This window comes from Neolamprologus multifasciatus, chromosome 17 (assembly GCF_963576455.1).
Source record: "Neolamprologus multifasciatus chromosome 17, fNeoMul1.2, whole genome shotgun sequence".
In the NCBI taxonomy this organism is placed as follows: Eukaryota; Metazoa; Chordata; class Actinopteri; order Cichliformes; family Cichlidae; genus Neolamprologus; species Neolamprologus multifasciatus.
This window is the reverse complement of record NC_140455.1, coordinates 19,462,543-19,474,997: the sequence shown is the minus strand read 5'-3', so window position 1 is coordinate 19,474,997 and position 12,455 is coordinate 19,462,543. Positions and strand designations below refer to the sequence as shown.

Below are 12,455 nucleotides of genomic sequence, written 5' to 3'. Positions count from 1 at the left end.
GTTCTGAGCTCAGATAAAATAATTATTGTGGGTGATTTTAACATCCATGTAGATGCTAAAAATGACAGCCTCAACATGGCATTTAATCTGTTGTTAGACTCAATTGGTTTCTCTCAAAATGTAAAAGAACCCACCCACCACTTTAATCACACTCTAGATCTTGTTTTAACATATGGCATAGAAACTGAACATTTAACAGTGTTTCCTGAAAACCCTCTCCTGTCTGATCATTTCTTGATAACATTTACATTTACAATAATTGATTACGCAGCAGTGGAGAGTGGACTTTATCAAAGTAGATGTCTTTCTGAAAGCGCTGTAACTAAGTTTAAGAATATAATCCAGCCACTGTTATCATCGTCAATGCCCTGTACCAACACAGAGCAGAGCAGCTATCTGAACGCTACCCCAACAGAGGTCGATTATCTTGTTAATAATTTCACCTCCTCACTACGTACGACTCTGGATACTGTAGCTCCAGTGAAAACTAAGGTCTCTAATCAGAAGTACCTGACCCCGTGGTATAATTCTCAAACACGTACCCTAAAGCAGATGACTCGTAATCTGGAGAGGAAATGGCGTGTCACAAATTTAGAGGATCATCATTTAGCCTGGAGAAATAGTTTGTTGCTTTATAAGAAAGCCCTCCGCAAAGCCAGAACAGCTTACTACTCATCACTGATTGAAGAAAATAAGAACAACCCCAGGTTTCTCTTCAGCACTGTAGCCAGGCTGACAAAAAGTCAGAGCTCTTTTGAGCCAACCATCCCTTTAACGTTAACTAGTGATGACTTCATGAACTTCTTCACAAATAAAATTTTTATCATTAGAGAAAAAATTACCAATAATCATCCCACAGATGTAATATTATCTACAGCTACTCTTAGTTCCATTGATGTTAAGTTAGACTCTTTTTTTCCAATCGATCTTTCTGAGTTAACTTCAATAATTACTTCCTCCAAACCATCAACGTGTCTTTTAGACCCCATTCCTACAAAACTGCTCAAAGAAGTCCTGCCATTGATTAATTCTTCGATCTTATATATGATCAACCTATCTCTAATAATCGGCTATGTACCACAGGCCTTCAAGGTGGCTGCAGTTAAACCTTTACTCAAAAAGCCATCTCTAGACCCAGCAGTCTTAGCTAATTATAGGCCAATCTCCAACCTTCCTTTCATATCAAAAATCCTTGAAAGAGTAGTTGTCAAACAGCTAACAGATCATCTGCAGAGGAATGGTTTATTTGAAGAGTTTCAGTCAGGTTTCAGAGTTCATCACAGCACAGAAACAGCTTTATTGAAGGTTACAAATGATCTTCTTATGGCCTCTGACAGTGGACTCATCTCTGTGCTTGTCCTTCTTGACCTTAGTGCAGCATTCGATACTGTTGACCATAATATTCTATTAGAGCGATTAGAACATGCTGTAGGTATTACAGGTATTGCACTGCAGTGGTTTGTATCATATCTATCTAATAGACTCCAATTTGTGCATGTAAATGGAGAGTCCTCTTCACACACTGAGGTTAATTATGGAGTTCCACAGGGTTCGGTGCTAGGACCAATTCTGTTTACATTATACATGCTTCCCCTAGGCAGCATCATTTGAAGACATAGCATACATTTTCACTGCTATGCAGATGACACCCAGCTCTATCTGTCCATGAAGCCAGATAACACACACCAATTAGTTAAACTGCAGGAATGTCTTAAAGACATAAAGACTTGGATGGCCACTAACTTTCTGCTTCTTAACTCAGATAAAACTGAGGTCATTGTACTCGGCGCTGAAAAGCTTAGAAATATGGTATCTAACCAGATTCTTACTCTGGATGGCATTACCTTGGCCTCCAGTAACACTGTGAGGAACCTTGGAGTCATTTTTGACCAGGATATGTCCTTCAACGCACATATTAAACAAATATGTAAGACTGCGTTCTTCCATTTGCGCAACATCTCTAAAATTAGAAATATCCTGTCTCAGAGTGACGCTGAAAAACTAGTTCATGCATTTATTACTTCCAGGCTAGACTACTGCAATTCATTATTATCAGGATGTCCAAAAAACTCACTGAAAAGCCTTCAGTTAATCCAAAATGCTGCAGCAAGAGTACTGACAGGGACTAGAAAGAGAGAGCATATTTCTCCTGTTTTGGCTTCCCTTCATTGGCTTCCTGTTAAATCCAGAATTGAATTCAAAATCCTGCTCCTCACATACAAGGTCTTAAATAATCAGGCCCCATCTTATCTTAATGACCTTGTAGTACCATATCACCCTATTAGAGCACTTCGCTCTCGCTCTGCAGGCCTACTTGTTGTTCCTAGAGTATTTAAAAGTAGAATGGGAGGGAGAGCCTTCAGTTTTCAGGCCCCTCTTCTGTGGAACCAGCTTCCAGTTTGGATTCAGGAGACAGACACTATCTCTACTTTTAAGATTAGGCTTAAAACCTTCCTTTTTGCTAAAGCATATAGTTAGGGCTGGACCAGGTGACCCTGAATCCTCCCTTAGTTATGCTGCAATAGATGTAGGCTGCCGGGGGATTCCCATGATGCATTGAGTTTTTCCTTTCCAGTCACCTTTCTCACTCACTATGTATTAACAGACCTCTCTGTATTGAATCGTATCTGTTATTAATCTCTGTCTCTCTTCCACAGCATGTCTTTATCCTGTCTTCCTTCTCTCACCCCAACCGGTCGCAGCAGATGGCCGCCCCTCCCTGAGCCTGGTTCTGCCGGAGGTTTCTTCCTGTTAAAAGGGAGTTTTTCCTTCCCACTGTCGCCAAAGTGCTTGCTCATAGGGGGTCATATGATTGTTGGGCTTTTCTCTGTATCTATGAAGCGCCTTGAGGCGACATTTGTTGTGATTTGGCGCTATATAAATAAAATTGAATTGAATTAAAAGAGTTATTCTCTCGTTCCTTTAAGACAGACTTAAACTCTCCCAAGGCAACCAATTCTGATCATTTCAGTTCCTTCTGCAGATTATTCCAAGAAGCAGGGGCAGCGTATTTAAAAGCCTTTTTCCCCAATTCTGTTCTGATTTTTGGGGCAATCAATTGTATGATATTTTGATAACGAAGGCTGTATTGGTTGTGGTTTTTACACATATAAACACATAAATAAGATGGAACCAGCCCAAGGAGAGATTTATAGATAAAGATCAACCAATGGAAGAGTCTGCGAATATGTAAAGATGGACATTTAGCAGAAGCATACAAAGAACAATGATGTACACGATTTCCATAGCCAGTAATAAAACGTAAAGCACAATGGTACACAGTATCCAACGTCTTTAGGTAGTGGGCAGGTGCATTCATAAAAAGCAGGTCACCATAATCCAATAAAGGTAAAAAAGTTGCATGAATCAAGTGTTTTCTCACTTGGAGGGAGAAACCTTGAATTCTTCTAATCTTAGGAGACGTAGCTAACAACTCTTTGCCGTTTGAGAATAACATGAACTTGGATTTCTCTGGATTTAACACCAACTTAAGTTGAGTTAAATGGGACTGAACTACATCAAAGGCAGACTGCAGAAATTGCAGGGTTTGTTCTACTGAAGGGGATAAACAATAAATAATTGTATCATCTGCATAAAGATGAAATGCTGCATTTGACAAATTATCACAAAGGTTGTTTATGTAAAGAGAAAATAGCAATGGCCCTAATATGGAGCCCTGTGGAACTCCTTTGGATACTGGGAGAAAAGAGGAAGAAGACCCAGCAGCATGGACACACTGTTTTCTTGCTGACAAGTAATTTGAAAACCAACTTACAGCATTTACAGATAGACCAATATTGTTTAGTCTATTTAATAAAATAGCATGGTCAATTGTATCAAAAGCCTTTGACAAGTCAAGAAAAAGAGTAGCACAGTATTTTTTGCAGTCCATTGAATCAACAATGTCATTAACCACTTTAATAGCAGCAGTTATTGTGCTGTGTTGTTTTCTGAATCCTGACTGATATTGGGAAAGAACCGAATTTTTGTCCAAGTCTTTCAGTTGTTCACTAATGAACTTTTATAGAACTATTGCTAGAACACACAATTTAGATATGGGCCTGTAATTATTAACATCTGAAGGATCACCTCCTTTCAGCAAAGGGAGAACATAGGCAGATTTCCATATTACAGGGATCTCACTGTTCGAGAGGCTAAGATTAAAAATGTAAGTTATCGGTTCTGCTATAAAATCTGCAGCCAACTTAAGAAAATAGGGATCAAGTTGATCTGGTCCTGCAGATTTATTTAGATCCAACAGATTTAAAGCCCTGTGGACCTCAAAAACATTTAGCGGAGAAAAACTGAAGGGTTGGACCACAGATTCAGTTTGAGCGGTTGCAGAGAGAGCCTCTTGTTGATTAAGCTGTTTTAAATCTGGATATAAAGATTCAAATAGAGATCCTGAAGAAACAAAAAGTTAATTAAAGCAGTTTAGAATGTCACATTTCTCTGTTAAAGTACAGGAGTCTTTTACAACAAAAGTTGGCATCTCATTTGTAGTTATGTCCCCATAAGAAGATTTTATTATTTTCCAGAATTTTTTAGGATCGTTCAAATGTTTAGTAGTTTTTGAAAGATAGAATTCTGATTTGGCCTTTTTAATTAAGGAAGTTGAACAGTTTCTGAGATGTCTAAAAATCAGCCAATCCGCTTCGGATTTAGTTTTTCTGGCCCGCCCAGGCAGCATCCCTTTTTTTGAGTAGACTGGAGAGCTGAGGAGAAAACCAAGGGTTGTTTCTACATTTTACTATAAAAATGCACATGGGGGCATGTTTATTTATAATTTTAATAAAAGTGTCATAAAAATAATTCCATGCTAGCTCAAGATCAGTTATCAGGTAGATTCTACTCCAGTTATGGTCCCAGAAATCATGAAAGAAAGCTTGCTCACAGAAATGCTTAAAATCTCGTTTAAAAACTATTTGTGGCCTTGATTTTGGGAGCTTCGATTGTCTGACTACAGCTACCACACAGTGGTCACTGATATAATTTGCGAAAACCCCAGTGTGAGAATATTTATACGGCATATTTGTTAAAAATAAATCAATAAGTGATGACTTTTCTGGGCATTTAAGATTTGGACGAGTTGTGCTGTAAATTAGTTGTGTGAGATTATATGAATCACAGATGGATTTAAAACTGTCTGAGGCAGAGGACAACCAGTCCCAGATGAAATCTCCGGCCAGCACAATTTCATTAAAATCTAAAGTAGATAGTTTTTTACTAAGTGAAACTAAAGCCTCACTACTAGCCGAGGGGGGTCTATAACAGCCCACAATGGTAATAAAATAGCCCTTGAAAAGTTGGAGCTTGAGTGCAAGAAGTTCAGACTGTTTACAAACAGATACCGATGAATCGACAGTAACATGGAATTTGTTTTTTACATAAATTGGCAACACCGCCACCCTTTCTGGGTCGGTCGCAACGGAAAAGATTATAGCCCGTTATTGCAATGACTTTGTCAGTAATTGATTTTGTAAGCCAGGTTTCTGATAATATAAGAATATCGGTATCTAACTCTTTCATCCAAATTTTCACAAAATCAAGTTTGGGAAGAAGACTTCTGACATTTAAATGAGTGATACCAAGACCTGTTCGAGTTTTAAAATCACAAGGAGTACTTACAGTGGGGCAAAAAAGTATTTAGTCAGCCACCGATTGTGCAAGTTCCCCCACTTAAAATGATGACAGAGGTCAGTAATTTGCACCAGAGGTACACTTCAACTGTGAGAGACAGAATGTGAAAAAAAAATCCATGAATTCACATGGTAGGATTTGTAAAGAATTTATTCGTAAATCAGGGTGGAAAATAAGTATTTGGTCACCTCAAACAAGGAAAATCCCTGGCTCTCACGGACCTGTAACGTCTTCTGTAAGAAGCTTTTCTGTCCCCCACTCGTTACCTGTATGAATGGCACCTGTTTGACCTCATCATCTGTATAAAAGACACCTGTCCACAGCCTCAACCAGTCAGACTCCAAACTCCGCCATGGCCAAGACCAAAGAGCTTTCGAAGGACACCAGGAAAAGAATTGTAGACCTGCACCAGACTGGGAAGAGTGAATCTACAATAGGCAAGCAGATTGGTGTGAAAAAATCAACTGTGGGAGCAATCATCAGAAAATGGAAGACATACAAGACCACTGATAATCTCCCTCGATCTGGGGCTCCACGCAAGATCTCATCCCGTGGGGTCAAAATGATCATGAGAACGGTGAGCAAAGATCCCAGAACCACACGGGGGGACCTGGTGAATGACCTGCAGAGAGCTGGGACCAAAGTAACAAAGGTCACCATCAGTAACACACTACAACGGCAGGGAATCAAATCCCGCAGTGCCAGACGTGTTCCGCTGCTGAAGCCAGTGCATGTCCAGGCCCGTCTGAAGTTTGCCAGAGAGCACATGGATGATACAGCAGAGGACTGGGAGAATGTCATGTGGTCAGATGAAACCAAAGTAGAACTTTTTGGTATAAACTCAACTCGTCGTGTTTGGAGGAAGAAGAATACTGAGTTGCATCCCAAGAACACCATACCTACTGTGAAGCATGGGGGTGGAAACATCATGCTATGGGGCTGTTTTTCTGCCAAGGGGACAGGACGACTGATCCGTGTTAAGGACAGAATGAATGGGGCCAAGTATCGTGAGATTTTGAGCCAAAACCTCCTTCCATCAGTGAGAACTTTGAAGATGAAACGAGGCTGGGTCTTCCAACATGACAATGATCCAAAACACACCGCCCGGGCAACAAAGGAGTGGCTCCGTAAGAAGCATTTGAAAGTCCTGGAGTGGCCTAGCCAGTCTCCAGACCTCAACCCTATAGAAAATCTGTGGCGGGAGTTGAAAGTCCGTGTTGCTCGGCGACAGCCCCAAAACATCACTGCTCTTGAGAAGATCTGCATGGAGGAATGGGCCAAAATACCAGCTACTGTGTGTGCAAACCTGGTAAAGACCTATAGTAAACGTTTGACCTCTGTTATTGCCAACAAAGGTTATGTTACAAAGTGTTGAGTTGTATTTTTGTTATTGACCAAATACTTATTTTCCACCCTGATTTACGAATAAATTCTTTACAAATCCTACCATGTGAATTCATGGATTTTTTTTTTCACATTCTGTCTCTCACAGTTGAAGTGTACCTCTGGTGCAAATTACTGACCTCTGTCATCATTTTAAGTGGGGGAACTTGCACAATCGGTGGCTGACTAAATACTTTTTTGCCCCACTGTAAGCATTTGCAATCTGGACCGGGATTAGGTTGCACATTTCCAGATAAAAGACTTTAGCGACTTTTAGGACAGCCAATAGCGATTTTCCTTACTGAGGAGTTGGCAACACTGGAAATTCAGTGGCGAGCCGTCCTACTTTAGTGAATATAAGCTACAAACATACTCTGATGGGTAAAATTAATTGCCGAACCATCCTACCTTTTAATGTGATGTACAAGCATAGGTGTCAAATCATCCTACCTTTGTTAATAAGACCTAGAAACATACTCTGACGGGTAAAATTACGTGCCAAACCATGCTACCTTTGACAATGTGACCTAAAGGCATACTTATATAAATGAAGTGGCAAACCGTCCTGGCTTTATGAATGTGAGCTACAAGCCTACTCTGATGGGCAAAGTTAAGTGGCAAACCATCATACCTACTTACATTTGTGCTGGAATTACTCTGTGACAGCAGAAATGTGCATAAACTACTTACGGTAGGACGTTTTGCCAAAGTAGGACGTTTTGTCAGAACAGGTTTGATGACTTCTAGGACACGTGACCGGGAAGCATTTCAACAGTCACTGGATTAGTGCTTCTCAATCATTTTCTGTTACTTTTAGATAACTGGTGCCCCCTAATTCTAGCATAGAGGCTGAAAATGGTCCTGAATTCCCTCATAGATGTAACACAATCAGGTTATATGCCTAAAAGATAACAAACAATAAAAGACTATTACTAGACATTCTAGATTACTCTGAACTATAAAGTCTATACAGTCTATAAAGAAATGGTAATAGCTCAGTGAAACTAAGCGCTGGAACTTGTCCTAGATTAGATTTGATCTGTCAAGAGGCATTCGACAAGGATGCCTTGCCTCTTTCTAACTCTTTTTACTAGTTGCCCAAATCTTAGCAGACCATATTAGATCCAGTGAAATTCAAAGTATTTCTCTGCTGGACAGAAATCTGATCATCACTCAACTGGCTGATGATACTCTTCTTTTTCTGAAGAAGAAAAACCATATTTCTGCAGCTCTGGAATCTGTAAAAGTCTTCTCTAGAGCTTCTGGCTTAGATCTGAATATTAACAAGTGTGAAATTAGGAATGTTCCAGTAAATCTATTTGTAATATACAAATTAAAAATGAAGTGCTATACTTAGGAATAATAATTACCAAGGATCAACAAAAAAGAGCATCCATAAATCTGGAACCCATCATCCAGAAAACTCAAAGTAGACTAAACCAGTGGATCCCTCCTTAAAAGGAAGAGTTCTGATTACCAAAGTGGAGGGAATATTACAATTAACATATGCAGCTCTGCCTCTCCATGTGGAGAAAAACCTTTTAAATGACACTGACAAGATGCTCTTTACCTTTGTGTGGAGAAATAAGACTCATTATTTAAGAAAACCTGACTTCATGAATGCATTTGATAAAGGTGGTCTACATTTTATAGATATTAGCAATTTAAATAATACATTTAAGATTGTCTGTGAAGGTTCTCAGTCATCCAGGTCATCGTAGTCAAAGGAGCTTGCAAAGAAAAGCGTCTGGACTTCTTTAAGTTGCTTGAAGACGTTTCACCTCTCATCCAAGAAGCTTCTTCAGTTCTAAGGTCAAATGGTGGGGAGTCCCAGATTTAAACCTAGTGGGAGTATCCCCCCACAGAGGGACAAAAGGACCCCCTGATGATCCTTTAATCGCCTGAGCCAAGGTGTGAAACTGGGTGTGGGTCCCAATCAGCCAGGGTTTCGGGAAAACCCTGAAACACTGGCTCTTTAGGTTCCTTAGGGACTAGTAAAGCGCTATACAAATACAGGCCATTTACCATTTATTAGACATTATGAAACAGATAACATGTAAAAGCAAATTTTGCCAACTGAAAATATTAATCACAGTTAAATTAAGGGGGGATGGCAGTAAAAACTCTGGAGTTGTGATGTCATCAAGTACACTGCCTTCCAATTGTAGAACGATTGGGCTCGGGAAGTCTGGACTCCCGTGTGAACTTCAGAAGTACGGACTAGTGAAAACGCGGGTACAGACTTGCATACTTGAGTACCAAGAAACATCCTGGGGCTGTGAGCTCGGTACACTCTGTCAGCTGACTGTTAGCAAAGCTAGCGACTGAAGTGATGAATGATGGTATTACCAAAAATAAATTATTTATTCTCAATGATCCCAACTAAACCGCCGCAAGATTGGTTCAGATCTCTAGATTCATATATGTCCAAATTCCTTTGGAAAAATAAGCCCCCACGTATAAGCTTAAAAACACTACAAAAGACCAAGGATAAAGGAGGATTAGAACTACCTAACTTTCAGCACTACTTCTTAGCCAACAGGCTTCAGTTTATCTTAGGATGGCTAAAACATACCCTCTTAGATGAACCTTGGCTAGATGTAGAACAAGCACTTTGCAATAATCTAGAGATTTCAGATCTACCATTTATCAGCTCAAACATCCAACGACATGAATGCTTCAAAAGCATCAACATCAGCTCTTCTCTGACAGCATGGTGGGAGTTTCTGAAATTGACAGTCTTCATTAATCCCATGCAAACGTACACCTATCTGGAACAACCCTGACATATTACAAAACAATAATATGATAAACTTTTCAGATTGGAGTGGTAAAGGAATCAAATATGTAGAACATATACTAGAAGGAACAGAATTTATTTCATTTGACAGACTAGTTACACAATATGGGATCAACAAGAAAAGATTTTTAGAATATCAACAAATTAAATCCATAATAAAAAAGAAATTTAAACCGGGTCAAGTTGAACTACAAACACCACCAAGTGTGGTTCAATTTCTTACTCTTAAAACCCCCAAATTACTATCCAAAATATACAGAATGCTTTCTAAAACAGATGAATCAATATCACTTCCTATTGCAAAATGGGAAGCAGATTTATCAGTTAACTTAGACCAAAACTTCTGGTCTCAGATTTGCTTAAAAACCTTTCATCTAATCAGAAATCCCAGTCTTCAATTAATTCAATACAAAATACTACATAGAGTGCACTATACAGGTCATCGGATGTTCAAGATGGGCTTTGTGTCTACCAACAACTGCTCACACTGCTAAACCAATTCACCGGACAATTATATCCACGCTCTTTGGTTCTGTCCACCAGTTCAGAAGTTTTGGCGTGAGATATGTGAAGACTTATCAAAGTGTCTGAAATGTAACATTCCAACTTCCCCCTTAGTGTGTTTGTTGGGCAGCTTAGATAATGTCACTTCAGAAAAGAATATAGCCCATATGGTTTTCACTGCCCTATGCATAGCCAAGAAAACAGTCCTCATGAACTGGAAAAATAAAAACAATCTTAATTCTAACCAATATAGAAATTATCTATTAGATTACATTAGTCTTGATACAGCCTCTGCCACCACATCAGATCAATCGCTCTGGGCTCCTCTGATCAGCTCCATCACCTAGTGGGGGTGGGGGGTCATATTTTGGTCTCGCCTTCACTGTTGTGATTGGTGTGGGCGTAGGGTCAGGCTTAGGGCGTCAGGGGGTTCCCCGGGAGCATCTTCCTTGGGGGGCTCAACCCGGGGTAGCGGTCATGGCCAATTAGGGGCTCTGTTGGCTCTTAGGTGACGGTTTCCTCGTGGCTGCGTGCAGCGGGGCTAGGGGAGGGTCTGTGCTGACGGACGGGGTTTGCTGACCTGGTAGCCTGGCTGCCCCTGGGTGGGTCCGGGACGGGCGTGAGGTTCTGGGGGCGCTCCGGCTCTGGCCTGGGTCCCTGGCCGGGCCTCGGGGTCCTGGGTCCTGGTTGGTGTGTTGCCGGGGTTGTGGGCGGGTGGGTGTATGGGGGCCCAGCCCTGGTGCAGGGTGCCGCCGGTGCGTCGAGCCACCTGGGGGGGCTCTTCAACTGGTGGGGGGGGGGGGGTTGTCACATCTTGCAGGAGCTTTCCTCTCTTCAGGAACTCTTTCTGCAAGAGGGGAAGATACAGGAGAGGTGGAGGAAGATCTCAGCCTGGGCGTCTATTGTCTTATGTAGTCTGGAAGATGAGTGGATGATGGGGTGGGTGCAGTTTTCTCAGTGGTGGGGTTGGGTGGACTGTCCTGGGCTCTGTGGGGCCGGGCAGCGCCGCTGCACTGGGCCCCGGTTCGGATGGGCCTGGGCCCCCCTTCCCTGGCGGGTCGCGGAGCATGGGGGTGCCTACTGGGGTCAGCGGGGGAGCTGGCCCAGGGAGGGGTCACTTGCCCCTCCCTTCCTTCCCTCCCCATCTCCAGCTGCCTCCCTCTTCCCGCTCCACCACAACCACCCACACATGCAGGGCCTTGGAGTAGGGGTGTGTCACCAGGGTGCAGAGGAGGTAACCTCCCCCTCTGTCCCCTTCTGGCTGCCTCTGCCTCAATTTTATCCCACAACTTAGACATTCACATTACTCACACTCTCATCACACATACATATAGGATCTTGGGGGTGGGCACGCTACACGGAATCCCAATTACCATCAGGGTGTACACCTCACCCCTGGCGTCGTTGCCCACCTCTCAATTTTAAATACACGTAGACATTGAGGGCTAGCAGGAGGGACTATGCGCTTACCTGCTGCTCTCTGGCAGGTAGCTCCATGCCCTCCTGGGTTTTAAATGCACCTTAGAACACACATACATCAACACTACAATGAGCGGGTGGAGGGAGGTTAGGAGTCTTCTCTCACCCTCGTTCTCTGCGGCCTGCTGGAGCGGGGGGGGGGGGGGGGGGGGGGGCTAAGAGGAGGAGTTGACCGTCCGACTGGGGTCCGGAATGTGGGGCCTCCCTGCTGCTGCGGAGTCGGGGCGGTCTGCTTCTCCCCACCGCAGGGAAAAGGGTAGCACCACCTGGGTCTGGGTGCAGTTCCCCCCTCCAGGGGCAAGGGTACCTAGACCCAGTTTGTAGAGTACGCTTGGGGAGTGTGATTGTGTGTACAGCGTCTCTTTATGTCTGTCTCCATGTTGGTTGAGTGTGGAGTAAGTGCATATGAGAGCATGAGGGTGGGAATGGATGTTTGTATCTGTGTGTGCCTGTATGTCTGTGTCTATATGTCAGGTTGGGTATCAGACGCCACCTCTCTGAGGACATCTCAGGCCCTCCAAGGGTTGGAGGCCTATCTCCCCCCACCACTTCCCCTGCCGGGGGCGGACTCCCTCAGACATTGGTGCATTGGTGGTTCTTTGTGTCCGGGGATGGGCGTCCAGGTACACACCGGCTCACTCCTTGGCGG

General features: G+C 42.6%; 1 long non-coding RNA gene across 1 annotated transcript; it reads right to left on the bottom strand.

The window, feature by feature from the left end:
• Positions 1 to 158: 158 nt before the first annotated feature.
• Positions 159 to 10,964, bottom strand: LOC146499311 (uncharacterized). The gene is made up of 2 exons (XR_014870253.1): positions 7,231 to 10,964; positions 159 to 5,623 (listed from the first exon to the last, which is right to left on the bottom strand). It is a non-coding gene; the product is annotated as an uncharacterized LOC146499311 (long non-coding RNA).
• Between the last annotated feature and the right edge of the window lie 1,491 nt (positions 10,965 to 12,455).